Below are 14,960 nucleotides of genomic sequence, written 5' to 3'. Positions count from 1 at the left end.
AAAAAAACATCAGGATGAACAGAGAATTATTTCATTTACTATCTGTTTTCAAAATACATTTACACAGATAGTGTATTTTCCTTTTATGATACTATTTTGGTACAAGAGTTATTTAACCACTAAGGAATATTTAAGACTTTACAAAGTATTTTTCACATTGTATGTGCTCCAGAAATATCTGTGCAGAATAAATTAATGAATAACTAAAATTAATGAATTTGAGGGTATAAAAGCATTTTTCCAATAATAGATCAAGTAATTCTTATTTTATACATTGAGCTGTATAAAATGTGTTTCCTTGGCTAACAATATCAGGCAATAGGACTTATGTTCTTGTCATTATATATGACTTGTTTTGCACATATAATAAGTTTTTGTAGCTAAATTATGAAATGAGTGTGAACCCATCTATCTGTATCATTCTGTTTATGCTAAAAATGGGGAGAGAAAGAAAATATAAAATTTACTGGCAAATAACAGAATGTTGCAAAATAAAATAAGAGGCCAAGATAATTTTCCGGTTCTAAAACACCGCATATGTCACCCTGAAATGTATGTCAGGCTAACACATATTGTTTCGTATTTCAATTCTTTAGCTTCGAAAATCCACCCTGTTGCACACAAGTTTGTCTTTGGGTGAAAAAAGGAAACTCTCTTCCTAATTTTGAAAGAAACAAAAATAGGAAATAACAGAAGGGCATTTTTCTTCTGTGACTGGACATTTGGTGAACAAACAGGTTGTTTTGACAGATGATCTAAAGGTCTGTCCATCACAGAAGTGGGAGGCCCTCACTGCTCTGATTGCCGAAGAGACAACGGTGAAAAACAGCCCGTGGGTACATTGATCGCTGGAAAACATAAGCAAACTGCTCAAGAAAATAAGATCTAGGCTGGAGACTGCTGCTGAGAAATAAATGATGTTATGTGTGAGTGAATGAATACTTACAGCTTACATAAGTCTGTTCTTATAATCCTTCTTCGGAGAACACTTACTAAATTTTAATCTGCTTGTTCTCATGTGAGATATGTACCTGCTCATAAACTCGTCCCGAGGTCACGGTGATATCCCAAGCCTTTGAACTTGTTCCAACTATTTTTCCCTCCCTGCCTTTGGCTACAATCGTATCCTACTCATTTCTCCACGTCTCCCTCATGCCACATCCTCTTTGCTCCTCAGTTTTACTCCCTCAGTGCACTGTTGAATAGAAGAACTTCTCTGCTATTTGATTTTGGGCAAATGATTGAAAATCTTTTAGTCTGGTTTCCTCCTGTGTAAAATGCATCTAGTTCGAAACTTCTGCACGTTTTGAGAAGCTGTCTTATGAAGCCAAATGTGAAATATCTTGGGGGAGTAGGGGTGTTGTAGAGAGGTAACATGCTAGCATTATAATAAATACTCTCTTATCTGGTTCTTTGGAAATAAGAAATAGTTATAGTGAATCATCAAGGCAGATGTTTTGAGGCTTGTTAAAAGTGAGTGCTAGTCCTATGTAAAATGCAGAATTAGAATTGGGGGAGTAGTGAGCAGATGGAGGAGAGGAAAGGTTAGGAGACTGAACACGGGTTTGTAATCACTGACCACAAGCTCTAGCCAAATGGGTGATGAAAACATCTTCAGCACCTTTATTTTGTATACAATACACCAAAAGCAGAGCGGTGCAGTAACTTGTTCAGAGTTACTTAATCATTCATGAGAGAGTCATTATTGCTAAAGGAGTGCACAAGGCAGTGAAGTGACTACATCCTTCAAAAACATCTGAAAATGTCTGAATGCAGCAGAGCGTTGGTCAGGCCTTGTTTATGTTGCTTCTGTTAGAAACCTACTGGCTTTTCTTTCTTTCTTTCTTTTTTTTTTTGTTTTTTTGTTTTAAGAAATGAGCTGGCACTTTGAACTGGGTGGTCCTGAAGGTCATTTCAGTGCCAAGTTGAACTAGATCCGGAGCCCAAAATATCGTCCTTGAAATATCTGTTTTTGGTTCTATAGGACTTCCTCTTAGGCAGGTTTTACCTAGGTCACTTTTTGTTCAAGGCTTATGTTGTAATACAGGTAACAAAACAAACATAAAAGTTTAAAATTTGTGGCTTTTTTCCCCATAGTTTAGACTTGATTTTCAGGAATGACTCTCACAGGCTGGTTTCGGTCACATGCCCAATATTGAGCTAATTACAGTGTCCAGGTTATGGGCATATCCTGATTGCCTGGGTCAGGTTCAAATGCCCGTTTCTGGAAGCAAAAAGTGAGAATTTCCCACCATAAATACATAAGCTGAGAAAAAGGGATTGGTTGTTCCCTGTGGTCTGTGTGTCCTTTGTTATTTGCAAAACTGATGACTCTCTGGCCCTAACTACCACTAGCATTCCTAAATTCAGGGGATACTTAAGTAGAATTTTCATCCTAAAGAGAAGAAAAGAATATTTGACCTGACAGTGTTGGGTTTCTACCTTGTTCATTGGTACCTTTTTAAAAATTCTTTAAGTATGTTGACTGTAGATGAATAATTAACCCTAAAAAAAGTTGCATAATTGATTTTAATTCCCTAAATATGTTTAAGTAATTTAAATGTAATGGATGTTCTTACTGCAATTTTTGATTGGGCTTTAGGAACCCTTAGAACATGCATCATAGAGTAACACACACAGTAGGTACTCAATCAATGTATGTTAAATTTGATGGAGTTCTTTTTCTTGAGCCACGTACATGATGGGGATTATTATAGTAATATGTGTCTGTATGTAACCAGAAAAGAAAACAAACAAAAAAAAGCTATTTCCCCCCCAAAATCTATTAAGAAATGCAAGCAAATTCTGAAGGATAAGAAAGTTTATATCACTCTGGATCAAATATTTAAAATCATTGTCATGACTCATTAATGGATTATAATCAATTTCAATGGTCATAACAGTAGCTTAAAAATATTAAAAGTAGAAAAAAATATATAAATGGATAAAATAAAATAAAAAGTACTTCATACATAGCAGGGATGAATATTATTTCATGAAATTTTTTTCATTTGCTGTTTATGTGTCTGTGTATGTACTAGGCTGCACTACAAAATGTATTTCTTTCATTGCATCGTGGTCAAAAATGTTTGAAAAATACCACCCCCAGAGTGATGGTATGTGTTTGCTTTGTCAGTGTCCATGGTTTATGTTGTCAGCTGGTAGCAGAATCAGAGTACAACATTGACACCTAACATATAACCATATTTGGCAGAGGAAGACCTTGGAGAGCATGTGCCATATATGAATCCAGCTTAGGCAGGTTTTCAATTTGTCCATAATGCACTCATTGGTCTGCAACTCTGTGGATGTAGGTGTCATTTGATATGGATGGATTTGTCTGACTTCTTGTCAAATCAGTGTTTATTGACAAAAATCTATTTTGTTGTTTTGTCCCAGAAATCTATATTGGCACCATTCCCTATGGATATTTGGCTAGTCAATGGCAACCAGAGATGCCAGCTAGAGTTTTTACTGTTTTTATGGTGCCAGCTGCTTTCTTGGCTTGGGTTTCCTTTGTTCAGATTGTAAATGAGGGCAAGACACCCAAATCCACCCCAGTGTGCTCAGTGGGAAATGACAAGAGCCCAATAGCTTAAGGCTAAGCAGCAGGAGCTTTCATGAATAAGGGGTCAGATATAGTGGTGGCTGTGAATGTGGAACTGTGCTAATGGATGTTATGCATAATAGTACTGGAGAAGTATGTATGGGAGAAAGAGAGAGAGTGTGTGTGTATGTGTGTGTATGTGTTTGGGAGAGATTTCTCTCTGATTGGGATGTCACCATTTTCAACCAAATGAGATGACTGATTTTGTTTAAATGCATAAGAAAGTACTAAAAGTACAGGCAAAAATTTCTCTTCACAGGGTAATAAGTATGCGATATATATTTTAAAGAACTCACGGATTATTCCATTGGTGGATTATCCAGGATTCTGTTCTTTTTGTTTTCTTCCTAACTTATGCATTAACCACTCCAAGATTCCTTAGGACTTTTGCCAGAGGTACAATGAGGAAAACAGAAAAACATAAAATTTAGATCCCTCAAATATTATTTGTTTGCATCTCTTATAAAATTATGGAGATGGAGGATTGAAGATTATGCCTACAATGAAGAGTTTAAATTATCTTTGTGCTTAATGACTTGGGCTTTTAGATCCGCTGATTATCATAAGTAATTGAGAGATAAAGGAACTGCACAGGATGCCCCTTAGACATACTGGTGCACAGGAAAGTTTCCAGCCAGGCCTGAGAAATGAAGCCAGGGAAGGGAAGGGACTGCAGTATGCCAGGATGGAGGGCCAAGCAGAGCCTTCTTCCTCTTGGATTAACAGCTTTCATTTGGTCAATGATCAAATGAAAGCTGGTCAATGATCCAGTTCCACTTATTGGGATGCACTGGAAAAAAATCAGGTTCAGGTTGAGGGAGCATTGCAAAAGCCTGTTTAAGGCCGCACCTTGCAATGGGATGTTTCATAATTGTGCTAACTCTTAGGGAAGGAAGAAAAAAAAAAAAAAAAAAAAAAAAACAGAAAGAAAGAGACCATAATGGCAGTAATTCAATAAGGTTGGTATTTCCTTTTAGACTGATAAAGATATGACTTCCAAATAAAGTTTTGATCCTTGGCATAGAAAAGTTTTCAATATTATAATTTTGGATAGTACTGCAATTTTGCTTCATATATATATGAATGGCTCTAAATACCTGTAGATTGATTCCTCTATAATAATAAATTGTTGAAATCTGAGAAACAATGCACTGTTTCTATGTTGCTGTTTAAGAGAGATAAAAAGGAAAAGCTCATGTCTTGAATTTTAAGTCAGGTTTTCTTCATCAATAGCTAATCAAAATTTTGACTTTAGCACTAATACTTCCACACTGACTTGTTTTTCAAGCCCTAATTATTTTGTTTCTTGCTTATTCTGTCCACCCAGGTAGTCTCTGCAAGAAATGGGCTGAAGGGTTAATGGGTGCAATGGGGATCCCCTTAAGTCATATCGTAAGTGCAGATGCACATAATAAATGCACCAGTAGCCTCCTTCCTCCCATCTTACCACCACTTCCCTCAGAAACCCTATCATCTAGCATTTCCACTGCCAATTTTATAAAAGGTCCTCAAAATCCAGTTTGTCTTCTGATTAAACTTGAGAACAGATTAAAAATGAATTTATGATTGCCCAGAAAAAAAATTCACAATACACTAATAATCTTCTCAGTACTTGTGTCTTTGTCTATATCTAATAAATGGACTTCCTCTGAAAAAATCGGCTCTGCCAGAAACCCAAAGAGACATAAGGACACACCCTGGGCTCCACCCAATCATCAAATCAGATGAGAACTTTCTATGTTTTTTTAAAGAAATACCACGATAATTGTTTTTCTGCTGCCTTGCATGAAATCATGAGACCGGGAACATTTGCCAAATAGTTCTAAGCCTCTTAACATGATCAACTGCGTGTGAGTAATGAACAGGGATTCAGGAGGATTCTTTCAGTATTGAGATCACAAATTTACAGAAAACTAAGGAATTGGCCTGATACCTTTAAAGAAAGCATTTCTTAAAAAAAAAAAAAAAATGGTGAAGAATAACAGGATAAACCCTTCTCACTTAAATATTTAGGAAAATGTTGTACTTGTAAGCCCACAGAAACGTATGTGAAAGCATGAACGGTGTAATATTTAGACAGTAATTAAGACAGGGACACTTGTGATTTTTTTTTTTTTTTCCCACTACCAAATGTCCTATTTAGCTCACATATGAGTTAAATAAACTGTTCAGAAAAATCTTAACATAGACGATTAGGACAGGAATCTATATCCAAAATTGCAGGAAAAAGAAAGGAAATCCAGCAATCATGTTCCTTAATCTGGATGCAGGCCTCAGTATTTTAAAAAAAGATTATTTAAGGGTGCATTACCTTTTAAACTTATTTAAAGGCCAAACAATGCTCAGGCATATATAAACACATACTCACTTTCTGTCTGAGACTCTAAGGACATAGAGGAAGTGAACCTAACTACTAGTTCACTATTAACCCTTCTCTCAATATCCTTCACATTTATCAAGAAACAGAGACAGGGCTCATGTCACCATAAAATCCTTATGTTGCAACCTATGGCCTCCAGGCTCCTGGTTATAGCCACATAACCTGTGAGGTCCCATATTATCACCTGGAGGGCAAGCCTATGGATTGTACCACTCTGTTATGGAAATCATGCCACAACTGTTGAGCCTGTAGCTGTTCCCAGGGGTCCTCCTAGATTCCTGTAAGACAAGAAGTCTGCATAACCTTTCTGGGTCATTCAAATGAGCCAGACAATCTTGGGGGTCTCAACTCTCTGGAGTGCTCAACCTTCTACTCGTTTATTTGGAGAACATATTTCTTTTAGCTAGAGCTAAGGATCTCTGATTTATCCTTGTTCTGGATCATTAATTGAGAGAAAATACATGCCAATATGGAAGGGAACAGTTGTCCTGCAAGCATTCAACCAAAGCTTTACAATGCTGAGCTTTCCAGGAAGTTTGAGGGCTCTCTAGTAAACCCTTAAATCAGAGCAGAGCTTGTTAGCTATAAAGATTCTAAAGAAAAGACCTGGGAGATTTGAGTGCATTTTGCCTTTTCTGAGTGTGAAATTAATATTAATAGAGACAACTGAGTTTAGTTCAGGAAATAGTGCCACTGAGTTTGCCTAAGAAGAAACAGAACCACCAGGGTTACATAAATATACATACATCCCAGTGATACAGCATTTGTAAGAGGGAATTTCCTCCAGCAAGGGGATGTGAGTAATGTAATACAAGAAAATGACTGGACAAGCAGTTCAGAATATGTAAAAAAATAAAAATAAAAAAAAATAATAATACTTCCCTGGAAACTGTGTTTAAAGTGACCACAATTTTCGAGAAGAAAAAAAATCCAAATCCGGAGGTGGTATTGGTATGCTTAAATTTTTTCTAATCATGAATGTTTTAATTCAGGCCAGGTGCATGATTTCCTTTCTCTTCCTGATAGAAAGAAAAATTTTTTAAGTTGTGTTTTTTGGGGGGTTTTTTTTGTTTGTTTGTTTCTGAATACTAGCAGAGACACACAGAGAGTCTGCCTGGATTTCAGGGCTAAGAAATCTCTATTTTACCCAATAAATTGATATTGTTGTCCTCTAGACTTGCATTTAGAGATTATTACTTCATTTTTAAATATTAACATTTCCCAATTTCTTTCTTCTTCTAGAAAACTGGCAGTCTACTAAACACAAGCTTTGGAAAGTGCTTTTGTATCCTACTATCCTCTTTGAGTTGAGGGTGATTGCATAATTAAACCTGGCCTGAAATCAACCATATAAGAGTTGAATGAATACCAAGTCCAACTGGGGAGGATTTACCATATGAATGTTCCTTTCCTAAGACTAAAACACAGGTTAGATTTCCAAGTTTCAGAATGTTGCTCAATGAAAGAAATATGTTGCCCATGAGAAAAAAATAAATCAAATGGTTGTGTAATCTATAATCAAAGGCACTAAAGACCACAAAGCATTCAGAACAAAGGTTTGCTGAGCTAGCAAAGATGTGGAACAAGTTTAATACGTGGTCCATTCTAAGTAAAAGGTCTTTATTTCTAAAACAATAGGAAAGCTTGCTAGTGGTTTAAAGTATTTTTGTTGTCGTTATTTTTATTATTTTTAAATACCTCTAAGATTAGCATGAATAGATTAACCCTGTAAGGGTAGAGACTTTAGAATATGAAATCTTGTGAGAGTGAGAGAATAACATCTAATATGCTATTTTTTACTCTAATTTCACAACCTAAAATGCATTTTAAAAGAACTTTCAACTTTCTTTTCTTAATTTATCTTTATTTAAGACTCTTGCAAATATTTGCCTCTTGCTGTGCTCTTGCAAGAAAAAGCAGAGATTCATTTGTGCTTGTTTGGTACTTGGAAATGTTCCTGCAGAAAACATTTGATAAACAGCACCAGTGCTGTGAAGGAATGCAGTGGTGATATCTGCTTATGCTGAACTTTAGACAGTAGGAAACGACAGTATCTGTGCAAGGGAAGAAAAAGGCATGTTTGTTTATTCTTTTATTCACAGGTAAAGGAAGATAAATGATATTTATATGAAAGCAGATACCCTTGTTTTCATTCCATGGTAAAATTCTTACTTATTACTCAGCCCTAACACATTAAAAAAATTACAAGAAAGAAACAACAAAAAAAGCCATGTGTGTGCACATGTGGCCTACATACCAGCATTTGAGTGGGTGGTAAACAGTAAACCTGCAGTATTAACAGACAGAAGAAAATGGCCAGCATGCAGATTTAAGAAGGCAGCTAAGAAAAGGACAGATAAATTACTGGTTGTTTTTGACCATGACAAGATAATGCATGTCATTTCCAAAAATTTCATTCTCTGAGCAACAGAAGCAATTGAGTTTCCCCAGAAGGGAAGCAACAATATTTTAATATTATAAACATTTTAAAATTACAACCCAAATGAAGCATATTCACCTTCTACAGAGAGTACCTCAATGATAATAGTATATTTATTCTTTTGATCTGCAGATCTTGTTTCTGTTCACATTGTCTGTCCTGGAAAATAGAGCCTAACATTCTTGAAGGCAAGGCGTACTTTGCTATTCTTATCTAAAAGTACGCCACCCCCTAAATTTGATTGACTCTAAAAAATGATTAACTTAAAAGTTCAGAGAATAAAGGAAGTCTGAATTATTTGAATTATCTGATAAACCCTCAAATCTTTTTACTTTCAATTCTTCTTTAAATTTCCCCCAAGAGTATGTTAACCAGTTAGGCAGGAGTCTGTGTTCTAGTCTGTTTCTAGCTAATAAGGTGCATTGACTAGAATGACAGCTAGTTGAACTTAATATTTCAATCAACTTTCAGAACAATCCATGGGTATATTTCATTATGGAAAAGTCTTATAAAGAAAATGGAACTCTTCTCTAGCAACTTTTCAAGTTGAACATTGAATGTGCCATTATCATGGGTATCAATTTTCTCGTGATGCTGTGTGATGGTAGAGAGGAAATGATAGAAGTTAGGTTGAATTGCATGGACCCTGGTGTTTTTCCTCAAATAGAGACCTACCTATTCTAAATTCTTTGCTGCTAGAAACATAGTTATCCAAAATAGAACTAATATGAGATATGGGAACAATAACGAGAATTTTAGAAAACTGAGATTATAGCATGAAAAGTATTTTTAATAAGTATGACCAAAATATGAGCAGAAGTTGGAGGGGTTGGGCAAAATCTTAATTTCAGGGTGTTTAGCTTTGTTTATCTAATACAAGTACAAACCTCAAGTATGTGTCCAGAGGCCTATTTGCGGTTTCTTGGCCACGCATCTATAAGGCCTGCTGAGAATGGTTCTGAAGAGCTAGAAGACTCACATCAAAACAGCATCCTATGTTACAATTTATAAAATTTACAAAATGCATAAAATTAGTGTTATAAGAAATGAGCAGGGTAGATAGTATAGTAGGAAGAGCACTGTCTTGAGACTCAAGAAACCAAAGTCTAATCTTGGTTCAGTTTTTAAGTGACATCATGGTCTTTGGCAGTTTAAATTCACCTTTTGGAGTTTCCGTATCCTTAACTGTAAAGAAAAATTCATGACATCTAAGACCACATTTTCAGAGCCAATATTTCTCCATACCTAGGGTTTATTCATCAAATGATCATTATAAATCCGTAATAACATTAACTTGCCCTCCTGGCATTTATTTGCCGCTTCCACCAAGCAGATTGCAGCAGGTAGGGGGACGGCAGAGAGAGTTGTGAGATTTGTTATTCAAGGGTTCTGGACAGGTAATTTCCAGGTGTTGGGGGTTTAATGTTCCATGCTGTCTTGGGTTGACTCTGGATGATCTACACAAAATGTTGAGTCATTCTAGAATGTGTGAAGAAGCAAACTATAAATGAAGGGTAAAGATAAAAGATACCAGATTAGGAAAGCAGAGACCAGCCTTATAGCTCTTACATCAATAAGACTCAACAAATAAAATCAGACATCAAAATAGGGACAGATAACAGTTGTGACATCCAGAACCTGGTGGGAATAAATTCAGGTACAGAGGCTAAGCAGAAAGGAACTGGTATTTGCCACAAGTCACAAGAAAGAGGCTGAGAAAATGATATGGTGGACCACTAGTAACTTAGCCTTGACTGGATATTGAATTGAACTTGTCCTGGATCCTAGATTTCTTATATATTTTCTGTTAACATTCAGGGTTTGAACTAAATGCTCATCTTTTATGCCAGTAATCTAAAGTAATTGCCGAGTTTGAAGACAGTGTGTGTAGAGACAAGTAGCAATTTATCCAAAAGGCTCAGTTTGACTGCATGGTCTCATCTTGTTTTGAGTCAAGTAGGCCTCAAACGTCAGCAGAGAAGGTGGTAGGTTACATACAGAGAGGCTATTGAAAAGACTCATATGCACCAACAATTTTATCCTAGAGATGCATCAAATTTCTTCATTTGCAGTGATGTCTTCATTCCTTAAAATATATCCTTTTTTAAAATCATGAATATACATGGGATGAGCAGTCACATCATGGTTACCTTGTATAAGGGATTTGATTAGATTCCTCTCCGGAGAGAAAGACAGCATAAGAGCACTGTATATTTCAGGAAAGAGTGCGATACATGGGAAGAAATGGGGTGTCAGGGAATGCATTTCTAGAAGCAAAATCTTCTCACTTTATACTTTTCCTCCTCAGCCTAAAAATAATCAAGAGTGATTTGAGCTTCTAAACTGTAAAAATGAACACCTAGAGACTTTAGATTTAATTTGATTCCTAGTTACATACATAGCCTGCCTGTGTGGCCTAAAACTCTAGAGGGCCCACTAGTTCCTTTTACTAGTCGAGAAGGAAACCCAAAACACATCCTTCCCTTAGTGTAATTCCTCTATGCTGGAGCAGTTCTCTGGAATCATTGGAAGAAAGGTGCTGTGTAAACCATGAGGGTGTGGACTTGGATCGCTGGGGTGGGGAGCCTGTGCGGTCTTGGATGGGGACTGGGTTTCTCCATGTGCATTCAATTTATGATTTTTTTCATTTCTGGAACCCACTCAGGAGGCTGATGGTGTGTGTTATAAGTCTGGAAAAGCACACTCACGAAATAAATAAATAAATAAATAGCTGCCCTCTGCCATAGAAGCATGCTGCTTCCTCAGAACTGAGTCATTGCAAGCTGGGCTCCTGGAGATAGCTGACATGCCCCACTTTTCTGGCACAATGTAATACTCCTCCAGATTCACTGCCAGAGAGGGGAGCAGAGGAGCATGAGGGAAGGAAGCAAAAGAACATTTCACTCTTCTGGGTAGGATAGGTGGGTGATAGATTGAAAACTCTCATAGCTGAAGAGGGACGAGTAGGTACTTCTTTACTTCATAACATCAAGTTCATTGGTCTTAAGAATGGACAGTTGTTCGTTGCCCATTTATTTACTTAGGACTTTGCTGAACCAAATAACCCTTAAATCTCTGGCAGGAGATTCCTGTCAAGAACTGAAAGTACTTAATTGTCCTGTGCAATTGCTTGTGTGATTTGGATAAAAAGAACAATGAATTAGTGTGTGTTTTTATTGTAGTGGTTATTAAAGAGTTCACTGAATGATGAAAATAGAAAAAGCAAAATGCCATATTAAATTATCAAACAGTCATCAGAAAGGGAGGGAAAACTTCTAAGAATGCAATTTTTTTTTACAGTTAAATGATATACAATCAGATATATGATGTATGTAGACTTATTTAACAGCAGCATTTGTAATAGAAGATACCTTGAAAAGTTTGTCATATTACTAATATTTGTAGAATGGTAAATATAATTAGAAATATAGAGAAGTGAGAAAAGATAAGTATTTTAAGGCCTATACTCCTTTTTTTAGGTTCATATTTCTTTAATTTGCAATTTTCACTCTTCATATGAAAGGCCTCAGGCAGAAAGTACACAAAAAGTCCCTGTTCTGCTAAACTTAGAGAAATAAGATACAGAATAGAAAAGAAAGAATAGATAGTGTTAACAGGGAAGAGAGCGATGTATGGTTCACTGAACAGACCTTAATGGAATTTTAGGTTATGCCACAATAAATTGACATATTTCTTTTCTTTTATAAAGAAACTTTACATGCATTAAGAAGTGAAATATTAAAAATGGCTGCATTACCAAGAAATCTCAGCGAATGAAACTAAATAAAAAGATATACTATGCATATCTGACTTCAGCAAGACTTCCCTACTTAGAGTAGCTATGTATTTCTGAAAATCTACCTGGCTTTGGATAACCCTATAATTCAATTGTGTTTTTATGTATTCACACTTTTAGAAAAACTTTCTTCCTTTTACTTTCTAAACCCAAATCTCATGCCCCAGCTCGAAAGACAGTTTTTCCCTATTCAGTGGCAATAGAGAACTCTTACAGAATCTATTATCAATGAAGAGTATTTAAGTACCATGAGCCTCTCCTCTAATATCACCAATGCTTTCCTTACAGCATTTCTGTAAATTAGTGTTTCTTGACCATATGTCCTTCAGACTACCAGAATCAGAATCACCTAGTGTGCTTGTAAAAATACAGATTCTCAAGGCCCAACAAGGAGTTTAAGATCCTCTGGGATTTGCCTAAAAAATCTACAATTTTATCAAGGTCTTTGTTGTGCATAGACGATCTGGAGAACCTCAGCTAAGCCAACAATAAGATATTTCTAGAGGATATCTCCAACTGTGTTTCGATTCTTAGCAAAGTGACTATAATGATAACATCTAAGGTAGAGAAATCTCTTTGTTATGACATTTTCCTTGCCGTGAAGCAAACCTGATGTGGCTGCCTTTAGAGAATAAAAGGAATGTGACTGAGAGGAAATGTCATTGGATTTCCAGAACTGTGGAATAATAAACCTTTTGAGGAAGATGCCACAAGAAAAAGTAAATTTGTAGTGCTTGTCACCAACACATACAGGGGAGCATATGTCCTAGAACTAGAGGACCAACTTTTTCTCTAAATGTCCAGATAGTAAAATATTTTAGGTTCTGTGGGCCTTTCCATCAGGCACAGAATTACTCACCTTTCCAAAGCAGTCATGGAAATATGTAAATATATAGCTGTAGCTACATTCTAATAAAACTTTATTGACATTGGAATTGGAATTTTATATAATTTTCATAAATAACAAATTATTACTATTATTTTGATTTCTTTAATCATTTAAAATGGCAAAAATCATTCTTAGCTTACTGGGCTGTACCCAAATAAACAGTGCGCAGGACAACCTGCCAGCTGTAGTTTCCCAATCCCTGACCTAAAACAGTTGTCAAAATTTAAACTCATCTGGACTGCATGTTAAAATTCAGATTTCCAGGCTGCACAGGCAGAGCTTCTAATACTGAAGGACTGGGGTAGGGCCTGATGATTTGATTTTCTAAGAAGCTCCTAGGTGTGTTCAATGAACTCCAAGTGCCAGTCAAAATAAAGTGGTTCTCTCCACCTCATTTTACCAATGTGAGAGCATTTTATTTTATTTTTTTGAAGTCCTGTATTGGAAAGAACAAAGATAACCCCAAATCCAGGGAAGTTGTAAGAGGACACTTTTGCTCCAAAGTTGAGAGACTAGTTTAGACTTATCAATAGCAGAGGTGAAGATGTGGAAGATTTTTTGGCAAGAGACTTGGGAGGAGAGGAAAATAACAGAGAAACAGGGTGGAGAGTCCTAGTTACCACTGCATTAAGAACAGGTTTGTGTGATTCATGCTGACCTTAAAGTAATCTAATAGAAAAGCTGAAACTATTCCATGTGAATCATTTTTTCTGAATTCCAAGTCATTATTGTTATTTTTATGATTGAGGAAACAAAAATGATTGTGTGGTCAAGTAATTGGTTGATAATTCAAAGCAACCAGAAAAAAATTGAAAGGCCAGGTCCTTACTTTCAGCCTATTTGCTGCTCTGTGCTGAATAGAAGGCAAGGAGCTTTGCTTCAGGAGGCTACAGCCTGTGTCTAGAGGTCAAGAAGCGGGGGAGAGGAAGTAAAAAGATGTCTCTTCATCCGCCTTGTGTTCTCAGTCCTACCTACTTCTCACTTCTGCTTCCTCTGGGACCTAGCCTTGTCAAATATTCTATTTTTCTCTCCTCTCCCTCTCTCCCTCTTTCCCCAGCAGCAGTAGCTCCAACCTTTTCTTTCTATTGACTTCTATATTTTTTCTTTCAAGCATATACATACAGTCCTAAAATTAACCTTTTAACCAAAACATGTTCTTTCCTTGGGTTCACACTTTAATTAACTTACCTATTTCAGTAAAAGCCAGATATGGAAATAAACAAAGACCCACCAAATGAGAAAAGCCAAGGCTGTTTATTCAGAGCTTGCTGTAAACCATCACTCGTGTTTTGGCACACCCCAAAAGCAGGCAGAGGAGTGGGAAAGCTTTATAGTGGAAAAGGGGGAAGGCTTCACGCATGCCCTGATTGGAGGCTATTGGCCTGGGGAAGCTGGAGGTGGGTTAACTAGAAGTGGGGCATGCTGTATGATTGGTTGGGGGGACGCTCATTTGGCTTTCTCTGGTTGATCCTATGTTGGAAGCAGGGTCAAATAATAGGGAAGCTGTCAGTTATTAATTGACACCTGGCCATTATGGGCTAATTGTTACAGAAGTTATTGTTTAGCTTCCTGGATTGTCATTAGAGATAGCAATCTGGCTTCCTGAAAGTCTGATTTATAGCAGACTGGCTTCCTGGGTTGTTTATTATGGATAAGGGGGTTTTGTTTCCTGGGCTGGTTGCTGCAGGTCGTGGGTCGAAGTTTTATTTTTATACATGGCCTGGCCATTGTCTGTTTGTGTATTCAGTTTCTCACAAATCAATGGTTTACACAATCACCTACACTTCTTCACCTCTCCTTTTACCCTTCCACCTTTAACTTTCTGTAATCTTTTTGCTGCAATAATAC

This window comes from Cynocephalus volans, chromosome 1 (assembly GCF_027409185.1).
Source record: "Cynocephalus volans isolate mCynVol1 chromosome 1, mCynVol1.pri, whole genome shotgun sequence".
Lineage (NCBI taxonomy): Eukaryota > Metazoa > Chordata > Mammalia > Dermoptera > Cynocephalidae > Cynocephalus > Cynocephalus volans.
This window is presented reverse-complemented; position numbering follows the sequence as displayed.